Consider the following 12342-nt stretch of genomic DNA (forward strand, 5'->3'; position numbering starts at 1 on the left):
GGAAGTGAGATTGTTATCATATTTAAGTCAAATATTGAAAAAATACTCAACAAGGAGTAAGTCCAGCATTTTTATCAAATTTGAGTCAAATATTGAAATAATACTCAACAAGGGGTAAGTCCAGCATTTTTATCATATTTGAGTCAATATTACTCAAAGAGGGGTATTTCTAGCGTTTTTATCAAGTTTTAGTCAAATATTGAAAAAATACTCAACAAGGGGTAAGTCCAGCATTTTTATCATATTTGAGTCGAATAATGAAAAAATAGTCAACATGGGGTAAGTCCAGCATTTTTATCACATTTGAGTCAAATATTGAAAAAAAAACACTCAACAAGGGGTAAGTCCAGCATTTTTATCATTGAGTCAAATATAATAAAAAATACTCAACAAGGGGTAAGTTGAGCATTTCTATCATATTTGAGTCGAATATTGAAAAAATACTCGACAAGGGGTAAGTCCAGCATTTTAATCATATTTGAGTCAAATCTTATAAAAATACTCAACAAGGGGCAAGTTGAGAATTTTTATCATATTTAAGTCAAATATTGAAAAAATACTCAACAAGGAGTTAGTCCAGCATTTTAATCAAATTTGAGTCAAATATTGACAAAATACTCAACAAGGGGTAAGTTGAGCATTTCTATCATATTTGAGTCGAATATTGAAAAAATACTCAACAAGGGGCAAGTTCAGCATTTTTATCAAATTTGAGTAAAATATTGAAAAATTACTCAACAAGGGGCAAGTCCAGCATTTTTATCAATTTTTAGTCAAATATTGAAAAATTAGTCAACACGGGGTAATTCCATCATTTTTATAAAATTTGAGTCAAATATTTAAAAATTACTGAAGGGGTTATTCCAACATTTTTATCAAGTTTCAGTCAAATATTGAAAAAATACTCAACAAGGGGTAAGTCCAGCATTTTTATCATATTTGAGTCGAATAATGAAAAAAATAGTCAACATGGGGTAAGTCCAGCATTTTTATCACATTTGAGTCAAATATTGAAAAAAAAACACTCAACAAGGGGTAAGTCCAGCATTTTTATCATTGAGTCAAATATAATAAAAAATACTCAACAAGGGGTAAGTTGAGCATTTCTATCATATTTGAGTCGAATATTGAAAAAATACTCGACAAGGGGTAAGTCCAGCATTTTAATCATATTTGAGTCAAATCTTATAAAAATACTCAACAAGGGGTAAGTTGAGAATTGTTATCATATTTTAGTCAAATATTGAAAAAAAACACTCAACAAGGGGTAAGTCCAGCATTTTTATCATATTTGAGTCAAATATAATAAAAAATACTCAACAAGGGGTAAGTTGAGCATTTCTATCATATTTGAGTTGAATATTGAAAAAATACTCGACAAGGGGTAAGTCCAGCATTTTAATCATATTTGAGTCAAATCTTATAAAAATACTCAACAAGGGGCAAGTTGAGAATTTTTATCATATTTAAGTCAAATATTGAAAAAATACTCAACAAGGAGTTAGTCCAGCATTTTAATCAAATTTGAGTCAAATATTGACAAAATACTCAACAAGGGGTAAGTTGAGCATTTCTATCATATTTGAGTCGAATATTGAAAAAATACTCAACAAGGGGTAAGTTCAGCATTTTTATCAAATTTGAGTAAAATATTGAAAAATTACTCAACAAGGGGCAAGTCCAGCATTTTTATCAAATTTTAGTCAAATATTGAAAAATTAGGCAACACGGGGTAATTCCATCATTTTTATCAAATTTGAGTCAAATATTTAAAAATTACTGAAGGGGTTATTCAAACATTTTTATCAAGTTTCAGTCAAATATTGAAAAAATACTCAACAAGGGGTAAGTCCAGCATTTTTATCATATTTGAGTCGAATAATGAAAAAAATAGTCAACATGGGGTAAGTCCAGCATTTTTATCACATTTGAGTCAAATATTGAAAAAAAAACACTCAACAAGGGGTAAGTCCAGCATTTTTATCATTGAGTCAAACATAATAAAAAATACTCAACAAGGGGTAAGTTGAGCATTTCTATCATATTTGAGTCGAATATTGAAAAAATACTCGACAAGGGGTAAGTCCAGCATTTTAATCATATTTGAGTCAAATCTTATAAAAATACTCAACAAGGGGCAAGTTGAGAATTTTTATCATATTCAAGTCAAATATTGAAAAAATACTCAACAAGGAGTAAGTCCAGCATTTTTATCGAATTTGAGTCAAATATTGAAAAAATTACTCAACAAGGGGTAAGTCCAGCATTTTTATCATATTTGAGTCAAATATGATAAAAATACTCAACAAGGGGTAATTGAGAATTGTTATCATATTAAAGTCAAATATTGAAAAAAATACTTAACAAGGAGTAAGTCCAGCATTTTTATCAAATTTTAGTCAAATATTGAAATAATACTCAACAAGGGGTAAGTCCAGCATTTTTATCATATTTGAGTCAATATTACTCAAAGAGGGGTATTTCCAGCATTTTTATCAAATTTGAGTCAAAAATAATAAAAATACTCAACAAGAGCATTTCTATCATATTTGAGTCGAATATTGAAAAAATACTCGACAAGAGGTAAGTTCAGCATTTTAATCAAATTTGAGTCAAATCTTATAAAAATACTCAACAAGGGGTAAGTCCAGCATTTTTATCATATTTGAGTCAAATATTGAAAAAAATACTTATCAAAGGGCAAGTCTAGCATTTTTATCAAATTTTAGTCAAATATTGACAATATACTCAGCAAGGGGCAAGTCTAGCATTTTTATCAATTTTGAGCCAAATATTGAAATAATACTCAACAAGGGGTAAGTTGAAATGTTTTATTATATTTAAGTCAAATATTGAAAAAATACTCAACAAGGAGTAAGTCCAGCATTTTTATCGAATTTTAGTCAAATATTTAAATGATACTCAACAAGGAGCTATTTGAGCATTTTTATCAAGTTTGAGTCAAATATTAAAAATATACTCAAAGTCCAGCATTTTAATCATATTTGTGTCATATCTTATAAAAATACTCAACAAGGGGTAAGTCCAGCATTTTTATCAAAATTGAGTAAAATATTGAACAAATATTGAACTAGGGGTAAGTCCAGCATTATTATCATATTTGAGTCAAATATTGGAAAAAATAGTCAACAAAGGGTAAGTCCAGAATTGTTTTTTAAATTTAAGTCAAATATTTAAATGATACTCAACAAGGGGTTAGTTATTTCAGCATTTTAAAAATTTGAGTCAAATATTGAAAAAAATAGTCAACACGGGGTAATTCAAGCATTTTTATCAAATTTGAGTCAAGTATTTAAAAAAAAAAAAACTCAACAAGTGGTAAGTCCAGCAATTTTATCAAGTTTGAGTCAAACATTGAAAAAATACTCAACAATGGGTAAGTCCTGTATTTTTAGCATATGTTTAAGTCAAATATTGAAAAAATAGTCAACAAGGGGCAAGTCAAGGATTTTTATCAATATTGAATAAAATGGAACAAATGCTCATTAAGGGTTAGACCAGCATTTTCATAAAAAATTAGTCAAATATTGAAAGAAATACTTAACAAGGGGTAAGTCCAACATTTTTATGATATTTGAGTCAAATATTGAATATTACTCAACAAGGGGTATTTCCAGCATATTTAGAATTCTTTTGTTAAATATTAAAAAAATACTCAACAAGGGGTACGTCCAGCATTTTAATGATGATTGAGTCAAACATTGAAAAAATACTCAACAAGGGTTAAGTCCAGCATTTTTATTAGATTTGAGTCAAATATTGAAAAAATACTCAACAAGGAGTAAGTCCAGCATTTCTATCATATTCGAGTCAAATATTGAAAAAATACTCAACGGTAAGTCCAGCATTTTTATCAAATTTCAGTCAAATATTGAAAAAATACTCAACCAGGGGTTAGACCAACATTTTTAGGAACTTTTGAGATATGGTCGGCACACTATATTACTGTAAGGTTTGGGTAAATAGGTCTGATAGAGACACCCAAACCACACAGTGCACTCCTATTGTGTCCACCATATCTCAAAAGGCTTATGGCAATGAATTCAATAAACTTGAAGGAAAAAATATCTTCATTTTAAAATAAAACGTAAACGTTACACATCATTTGCACCATTATTGGCGTTTATTATGCGCTATGACATTTAATCATCCTGTAGGGCCTCCTGTAAACACATCTCAACACTTTAAATTAAAAATTGAACAGCAAAAATATCTACATTTTAAAATTAAAAATAGCGTAACACATCAGTTTCACAATGTTGGCATTTATTATGCGCCTTAAAATCTAATCAAATTGTAACTCTGTCCTTGTGCCTAAAAGCATTTATGAAACCACCTCAACTTTTTTCCAAGAATGCAGCACCAAATACAGCTGCTTAAGCACAAAAGTTAACTTACCATCCATCAATTTTGCTTACTGGGAAAGGGTTACCAGTGAAAGTATCATGTCATGTGCAAAGTTTGTCCCGCTGGTTCCCTGCTAATTTCTGCTTAGCAGAAATGTTCAAGCGATGTTTTCCGCTTCAGCTCTATGAAATTGGACCCACAGAACTGAGTTGGATGTTACAGACGACTAACTCGGCAACTATGTACACATGCACTGCGCACCACTGGAACAATTTCACTTCTACAGCTTCAAACTGTTACACAAAATGCAGCAGTTGCTACTAAATAAAATCGAAATTTTGCTAATTTTAGTAATTACATTAATATGTAACATTCAGTGTCACAACACATGTTCAGTCTCTGTGGTTACTGCACATTTTGCCTGATAACAGTGAAATTGTTCCCTTCATAATAATTTTAATAAAGATTACAAGCATTAAAGGCAGTGGACACTATTGGTAATTGTCAAAGACTAGCCTTCACAATTGGTGTATCTCAACATATGCATACAATAACAAACTTGTGAAAATTTGAGCTCAATCGGTCATCGAACTTGCGAGATAATAATGAAAGAAAAAATAACCTTGTCACACGAAATTGTGTGCGTTTAGATAGTTGATTTCGAGACCTCAAGTTCTAAACTCGAGGTCCTGAAATCAAATTCGTGGAAAGTTACTTCTTTCTCAAAAACTATGGCACTTCATCGTTTTGTACCATCAACCTCTCCCCATTACTCGTCACCAAGAAAGGTTTTACGCTACTAATTATTTTGAGTAATTACCAATAGTGTCCACTGCCTTTAAACAAAATAAACAATATGTTTTATTGTTATAATAAATCTCAGACTTGACATTAGTTACTGATATTGCAATAGACCTAAATAACTTTAAATTGTCTTTTCGTTGAAGTGGCTGTAGTGGCCTTCGCTATAGCTTCATTAGTTCAGATAAGCTAGTTGAACATTACAACATTGACAACAACTTTATTACATTATCAACTGTACAATACAAAGTTGTTTGTTTGAGCGCTAGTAGACAAAATGCATGTTTTACAACGATTCGTTTTACGTTATTGAATACGCAGACTGAATAGCGGCTGGTGCTGAGGATTAGGTGTTAGTATTAAACTAGTGTAACTGTTATGGTTTAAGTGCAAGGGTTAAGGAACTGGACTTGGTTTCACAAATCACTAAACCTTTAAGTTGTCAATATTGCCATTGTAGTGATTTGTATTGATATCACACTTTGCTTAGAAATAAAGATTGATAAGCTAAAACATAGTTCTTTGTGAAACCGAGCCCTGGTGTTGTGATTGTTTGCCATGATTTGTTGAGTCCTGCTCGCGCTTTTTGCTAAAACAAGCATTCTGTCTATCTTGCGCTCAAATACTTTTAAAATTCTTACACATCTTTGAATTATACTATTAAATTGAGCTATGTGTGAATTTTACCTCATTGGTATAGACAAAGAGCCTTAAAGCGATGGACACTATTGGTAATTGTCAAAGACTAGTCTTCACAGTTAATGTATATCTCAATAAAATAACAAACCTGCGAAAATTTAAGCTGAATCGGTCGTCGAAGTTGGGAGATATTAATGAAATAAAAAAAAAACTTTGTCACTCGAGGTTGTGTGCCAATAGTTTTCACTGCCTTTAAATAATGACTTTGAAATACTAAGACTTTCAGGTTTTCTTACCTCTTAAAACAAGTTATTTTAAAGGGTTAAAAACTAAAATATAAGTAAACCCAAGATTTTCTTGCAATGATTTCAAACATGTCTGTGACCAATATTGGTGACTTTAGTTTAATTTTATTTTCTTGCAATCTTTTTTAATTGTTTACATTTTCATTAATTTCTAGTTAACAAGTTTTTTTTCAAGCAGAGACATTTAATACAGTGCAATAAACACATCTCATTTACACAACTACCATCAGGGCCCAATTTTCATAGAGCTACTTAAGCACCAAAATTAGCTAAGCATAACAAAATCACGCTTACCAGATTAAGGTTACCAACAGCCGAACAATCATGTTACAATCCTCAGAAAATTTTGAAGCAATGCTTTTTCCTTAAGCAGCTTTATGAAATTGGGCCCTGATGTGATCTTTTGTTCGTTACTCAACACAAAAGTTATACATACTTTGGAGTTGCATTCCTACTTCTTTGACACCATCAAAATCCAAAGGGTATTGTACTTGCACTTTTGTCTCTCAATGATAAGACAAAAATGCTTGGGCGGGTATGCAAATTTTACTGAATCAATTAATGCGAGTGTCAATTAAAGCTTCTTGTACAATATGATGTTGGATTTTGATGGATTCAAGAGAAGCCTTTAGAGTTAACAAAAACTAAGACTGTATCTGAATTAGTGGCTGCAGATGTGGCTTGGTCGCCTTATGTTTAAGCATAATATGAGTTCCATAGCAACAGCCACAGCCAGCCACAGCCACTCATTCAGATATGGCCAAAGAGGGTCTTCTCCTCAGAGTGTCTTCATACAGTAAGGTGTCATCATGGTCCATTTTGTTTCAGTTTAGCATTATGGGGAGTTATCTAGCTCCCAACAGTCTTTCTTCATTCGCTGACAATTCGAAAAGTACAAGTTGAAACATCTTCGCGTCATTTGAACAATTACATAATTGCAGTGGAGTGTCAGCTAAGTTAGACCAGACATCGTCTTTCTGGTGGCGCACAATCCTTAAAGTGTTGGTTGTAGCCTCAACATCCCTATGTAACATGAACAGTTAAACCTGTGCGGAGAGTCGTTAGTGAGGCTAGCACACAGTCCAATAAGTGGTAGTTAGCCTCAAAACATCCAAAAGTCACTTGAACTGTTGAACCCGAGGAGAGAGTCATCTGGCTAAACTTTACACAGTTCTTCTTCCGATTGATTCATATGGCCCAAAAAGCGTTGGTTATCCTCAAGATCCCTCTAGTGTCTCTAGAACTTGTAGTGGGGAGTCATGTCTGTCTTGAATTGACACAGTCCTTCTTCAGCTGGTGGTACACAGTCCAAAAAGTGTTGGTTGGGGCTCAAGATTGGATATGTCGTCTCTACATCTCAAACTGCAGAAGAAAATGAAAAAAATTCGAGATGATTGCTGATGAACTGATTAAGTATAATAATAATATAATAATAATTTGGGGGGCTTATCATCCTTTACTCGCAGCTAAGAGCTGAATTGTGAAGGACGTGCTACAAGTGTTCAAGAAGCAGGCATGCAAGGGCGCCTCTGGCTGCCAGCCACATCAACCCATTATGACCAAGGAGCACAGCCAAGATCGAAAGTGTTTGATTTTTCCCGAGGGAGGAAAACCGGATGGTCTGGAAAACCCTCGTGGCACAGCAGAGAACCAACGCACAACTCAACTCGCATATGGCCCCGGCCAGGAATCGAACCGGGGTCACCTTCTTGAGAGGCGAGCGCTTTACGCACAAGCCAATCATACCACCCGAATGTATCAGTTGTTCTAAGGAGTTTGAATGCTGGCAATGTGCAAGAAAACCATCCTCCAGCTCTAATCAGTTATCAAGCACACACAACAGGGAAGGTTTTGGGTTTTTTTGGTTGTTTTTTTCTTTTCTGAAAAACTTGACTTCATTGTATTGAAGTTTTCCACCAGTTGCATGGTGTGTTTATTGCACACTATAGAATAGGAATGAATGTAAACATTCAAGTTGACGATTTGAAACCTCCAAAGGTGCTTCTGAAAAAATTCTTCTTGCCAAATTTGCAAGATGAACTTTCTCTCGAAAGAATAGATTTAAAATCTTCTTTTTTTCAAACCTACCAAGCGCTCTTTTGTTGACTCTTTGCAAACGTCTCAAAAGCGATGGTTAGCCTCAACATCCCTCTGGTATATGAACAGTTGAACCTGCAGTGGAGAGTCATCAAGTCTGAATTGACACAGTCCTTCTCAGTCTCTTAGCATCTCAGTCTGTGGCAGAAACAAAATCAAAAATTAATAAACCCCTTAAGTTTAATGTAATATGTATCATTTGTTCCAAGGAATAGGTCTGAATGTTGCTGTCAGTTTAACGCATTGAGCATGCACACATAAATGAAACAACATTCTAGGTTATGTTTTTCTGGGTTTTCAGAAATCTTTTCTGAAAAACTTGATCTTTTAATGAAATTTTCCAACAGAAGGATGGGAATGAATATACTCTTTCAAAACTAAAACTAATGAAACCTTTAATGGTTCCAATTCGGAAACAAACTCCTTTGCCAAATTTGTAGGATGAACCTTATCTTTGAAGACAAGTTTTAGAATCCTCTTTTCAAACATACCAAGTAGTTTGTTCTTGGCTCTTTGCAGGCGTTGGTTGGCCTCAATAACGATGTCACTGGAATGGTTGGAGTTGTAGTGGAGAATCATCTAAACAGTTCTTCAGTTGGTGGTACACAGTCCAAAAAGCCTCAAGATTGGATGTATGTCTTCTCCAATGTCTTGATCACAATCTGTGGTACAAAAGGTATAATTTTCAAAGATTAAATTGGATAAACTCTTTTAATACAAGTACCAGTTGTTCTGAGGAATATTTTAGTTACACATCCAAGAAAATTCCCTTCAGCTCCAATCAGTTCTTCAAATCAACGATCATGCACCACATCACGACAGAACATGTTTTCAGGTTTTGTTTCTCCGTTGCGTCTGTGAATTTTTGTTGTGAAAACCTGACCTCCTTTTAATGAAGTTTTCCACCAGTTAGTTTGTTGGTTGATGTGTTTATTGCAAACAATAGATAAATTGATATTTTTGTTTAAAGCCATTATACACTTTCGGTAAACAGTATTGTCCAAGTCCCACACTTCGTGTTTACAACTTATATATAAAATAAACCTGTGAAAATTTAGGCTCAATCGGTCATCGGAGTTGGGAGAAAATAACGTTTCCGCGTGTGTCGCCGTGTGTGTCATGACATGTGTTTATACTATAAATCCGTAATTCTCGCTATCGAGAATTGATATTGTTTTAATGTTTTCTCAAAAAGTAAAGCATTTCATGGAATAATATTTCAAGAGAAGTCTTTCACCATTACCTTCTGTAAACCCTGTAAATTATTTGTAAAGCTGTGAACTTTTATTTTTTTTTTCTGTACCGAAAGGGTCCAATGGCTTTATAAATTAACTTAATGAAACCTTATGAATTGCTCATTCTGAAACTTTTAAAAGTCCTTTTAAAAGTCCTTTACAAAATTTGTAGGATGAACCTTATGTCAGACATAAGTTTCAGAATTGACAATTTATTTTACCAACAAGATGTTTTTGAAACTTTATGCACCTGTCCAAAAAAGCAGTGGTTGGCCTCAACCTCTCTAGGTTGTGTGAACTTGGAGCGGAGAATTCTTCTTCAGCTGGTGGCACCCGATCCAAAAAGCGCCGATTAAGCCTCAAGGTTGGATATGTCATCTTCAAGGTCATCATCTAAATCTGCTGTACAAAATAAACCATATTTAAAGATGAATTTTGACAAAACTCTTGTAATAACAAGTATCAGTTGTTCTGAGGAATAGTTAAAGAAACTGGACACTATTAGTAATTACTCAAAATAGTTGTTTGCATTAAAAACTACTTGTTAACGATCAATGGAGAGCTGGTGATAGTAAAAAACTTTGTGAGAAACGGCTCCCTCTGCAGTAGCGTAGTTTTCAAGAAAGAAGTAATTTTCCACTTAAATATTTAAATGTGATTTCGAGACCTCAGAATTAGATTTTGAGGTCTCGGAATCAACCATCTGAAAGCACACAACTTGGTGTCAAGGGTGTTATTTCTTCAATTATTATCTCGCAACTTCGATGACCAAAAACGATTTTAAATTTTCACAGGTTTGTTACTTTGTGCATATGTTGAGATACACCAAGTGAACAGACTGGTCTTTGACAATTACCAATAGTGCCCAGTGTCTTCAAGTCTGAATGTATAAGAGCATGTGCAAGACAATTCTTCCTGGCTCCTGGTTACTTCTTCAAGTCAGTGAACATGAATACAACACTCCAGGTTATATTTTTCTGCTTGTGCATTTTGTTTTTCTTCTGAAAATCTTGACCTCTTTTTAACGAAAGTTGTGTGGTGTTTTTTGCAAACTAAGAATGGGAATGAATGGATTCTTTCAAAATCAATTATTTGAAACCTTCATTGGGTGCTTATTCTGACACATTATAACAACTGATCCTTTGCAAAAAAAAAAATGAAAAAGACTTCTCTTTAAAGACAAATTTTGATTGAATTTTGTCTAAGAAGATGTTAAACGTGCATCAGGATATTTTTATTTTTTTTTACCCATCCACTGATGTGTGTCAGCAATGTATACTCGATACCAACTAGACAACTGAGACTGCCTCTAGAACCGGGCAACCTCGGTAGTCTAGTGGTAAGACACTGCTCTAGAATTGCAAGGGTCGTGGGTTCGAATCACACCCGAGTAACATGCCTGTGATATTTGTTCACAGGACTCGGGAAAGTACTGAGTGATGATGGGCAAACAAAAATAATAATTTTGTCTACCTTACCGAGAGGTCTGTTGTTGACTCCTATACAGCCGGTATCCTCCAGCAATGCCGCAAACAGGTCTGGTTGTAGCCACAACTTCACAGCTGACTGAAACAGAGGGAAAATGTTAGTAAAGTCACATACATGGAAAGGTTTGCGGTAGCACCATGTAATGACTATCTCTAAATGAATTGGTTCTGAAAAGAACAGTTGGTTTCAACTCGACATTTCGATCAGTATGCTCTGATTGTCTTCTTGAGAAAGCATTTAGAGATAATCATTACATGGTGTTGCCGCAAACCTTTCCGTATCGTATTTCCACCACGCAAAGTTTCAAATCCTACTTAAGTCGCAGATAATTTTAGGTTCATGTATTTACAAGAGGAGCCGACATCTTGTTTCAGGATGAACTTCAATTAGTTTTGATTGTATACAAAGACACACGAAAGTTAACCACGTCTTTGGTTTGTTTTACTGCTTGATTGGTGGCTGGTCGCGTTCATGCTTGCTTTTAAAGAATCTCAAATGATACAAGCTTTTGACAGCTGGCTATACAACTATGGAGAGATCCCAAAGTTATCAATTAAATTATGTAGATCTTTCTCTGATCCTCCACATTTCTTGAATGAGTCGTTGTTAAAATAAATATATAGTTTCTTCAGCACTCGTAACTCGATACATTACCAAATTGCTTGACAGTCTCTGCTAGTATAGGCATCACCTCAGCTCAGTTCTGAGACTTCAGCCACAAGAAGAAAACACGATCTGCATTTTGGAAGAAAAATAACTTGATGTTTTAGCATTTTGGTCACAAAAGTTGGATTCACCACATACTTTACCTGACACAACACCAATACTTTAAAAACCAATGTCATCTACGGTGTCCCAGAGCTGCCATCTGTGCACAATTGCTTGCCACTTCATCAATTTAGCAATAACAGGTAACAGACTGTGAAAAAAAACCAATCAAAAACAAGGTTAGCATGTTGAGAGAATCGTTAAGCCCGGTTTATACTTCCTGCCAATGCAAATGCGAATGCGATACAAATTTGACGTCACAACTCTGGTTTTTCGCTGCAAATTATTCGTTGCAAACATCAACATTTTGTATCGTATTCACATACGCAGGAAGTATGAACCAGGCTTCATTAATCGCTGTGGAAAAGAACGGTTAGCTTCCCCAGCTACCGCAATACTTCACCTCTTATACTTAACCATTGCTGCAAACACCAGACCTCACTTGCTTCCAGTCACTCATCAGGGACATCTAATCGGGTTGTGGCTTTACTGGTGACTGGGTAGCTGTTAGTTATGCTTCAAGATTTAGTATCTTAGAATCAAGACTAAGAACTACACCAGTCACACCTTATACTTTACCTAAAGCCAGTACGTCTGTTGTTAGAGAGCGTTAGTCTTATCTCTAGGCCAACCCTAATCTA

At 34.3% G+C, this 12342-nt stretch overlaps 1 long non-coding RNA gene across 3 annotated transcripts; it reads right to left on the reverse strand.

Annotated features, from left to right (window-relative positions):
- Positions 1-7258: 7258 nt before the first annotated feature.
- LOC117291000 lies at positions 7259-11979 on the reverse strand. Of its 3 annotated transcripts, XR_004519111.1 has the most exons (6): positions 11588-11979; positions 10924-11011; positions 9696-9844; positions 8702-8872; positions 8202-8348; positions 7259-7475 (listed from the first exon to the last, which is right to left on the reverse strand). It is a non-coding gene; the product is annotated as an uncharacterized LOC117291000 (long non-coding RNA). The 3 variants fall into 3 exon arrangements; XR_004519109.1 differs by lacking the exon at positions 11588-11979 and having other exon boundaries at positions 10924-11102; XR_004519110.1 differs by lacking the exon at positions 11588-11979 and having other exon boundaries at positions 9696-9847; positions 10924-11102.
- Positions 11980-12342: the final 363 nt, after the last annotated feature.

The sequence above is a fragment of the Asterias rubens genome, chromosome 5 (assembly GCF_902459465.1).
Source record: "Asterias rubens chromosome 5, eAstRub1.3, whole genome shotgun sequence".
NCBI lineage: Eukaryota > Metazoa > Echinodermata > Asteroidea > Forcipulatida > Asteriidae > Asterias > Asterias rubens.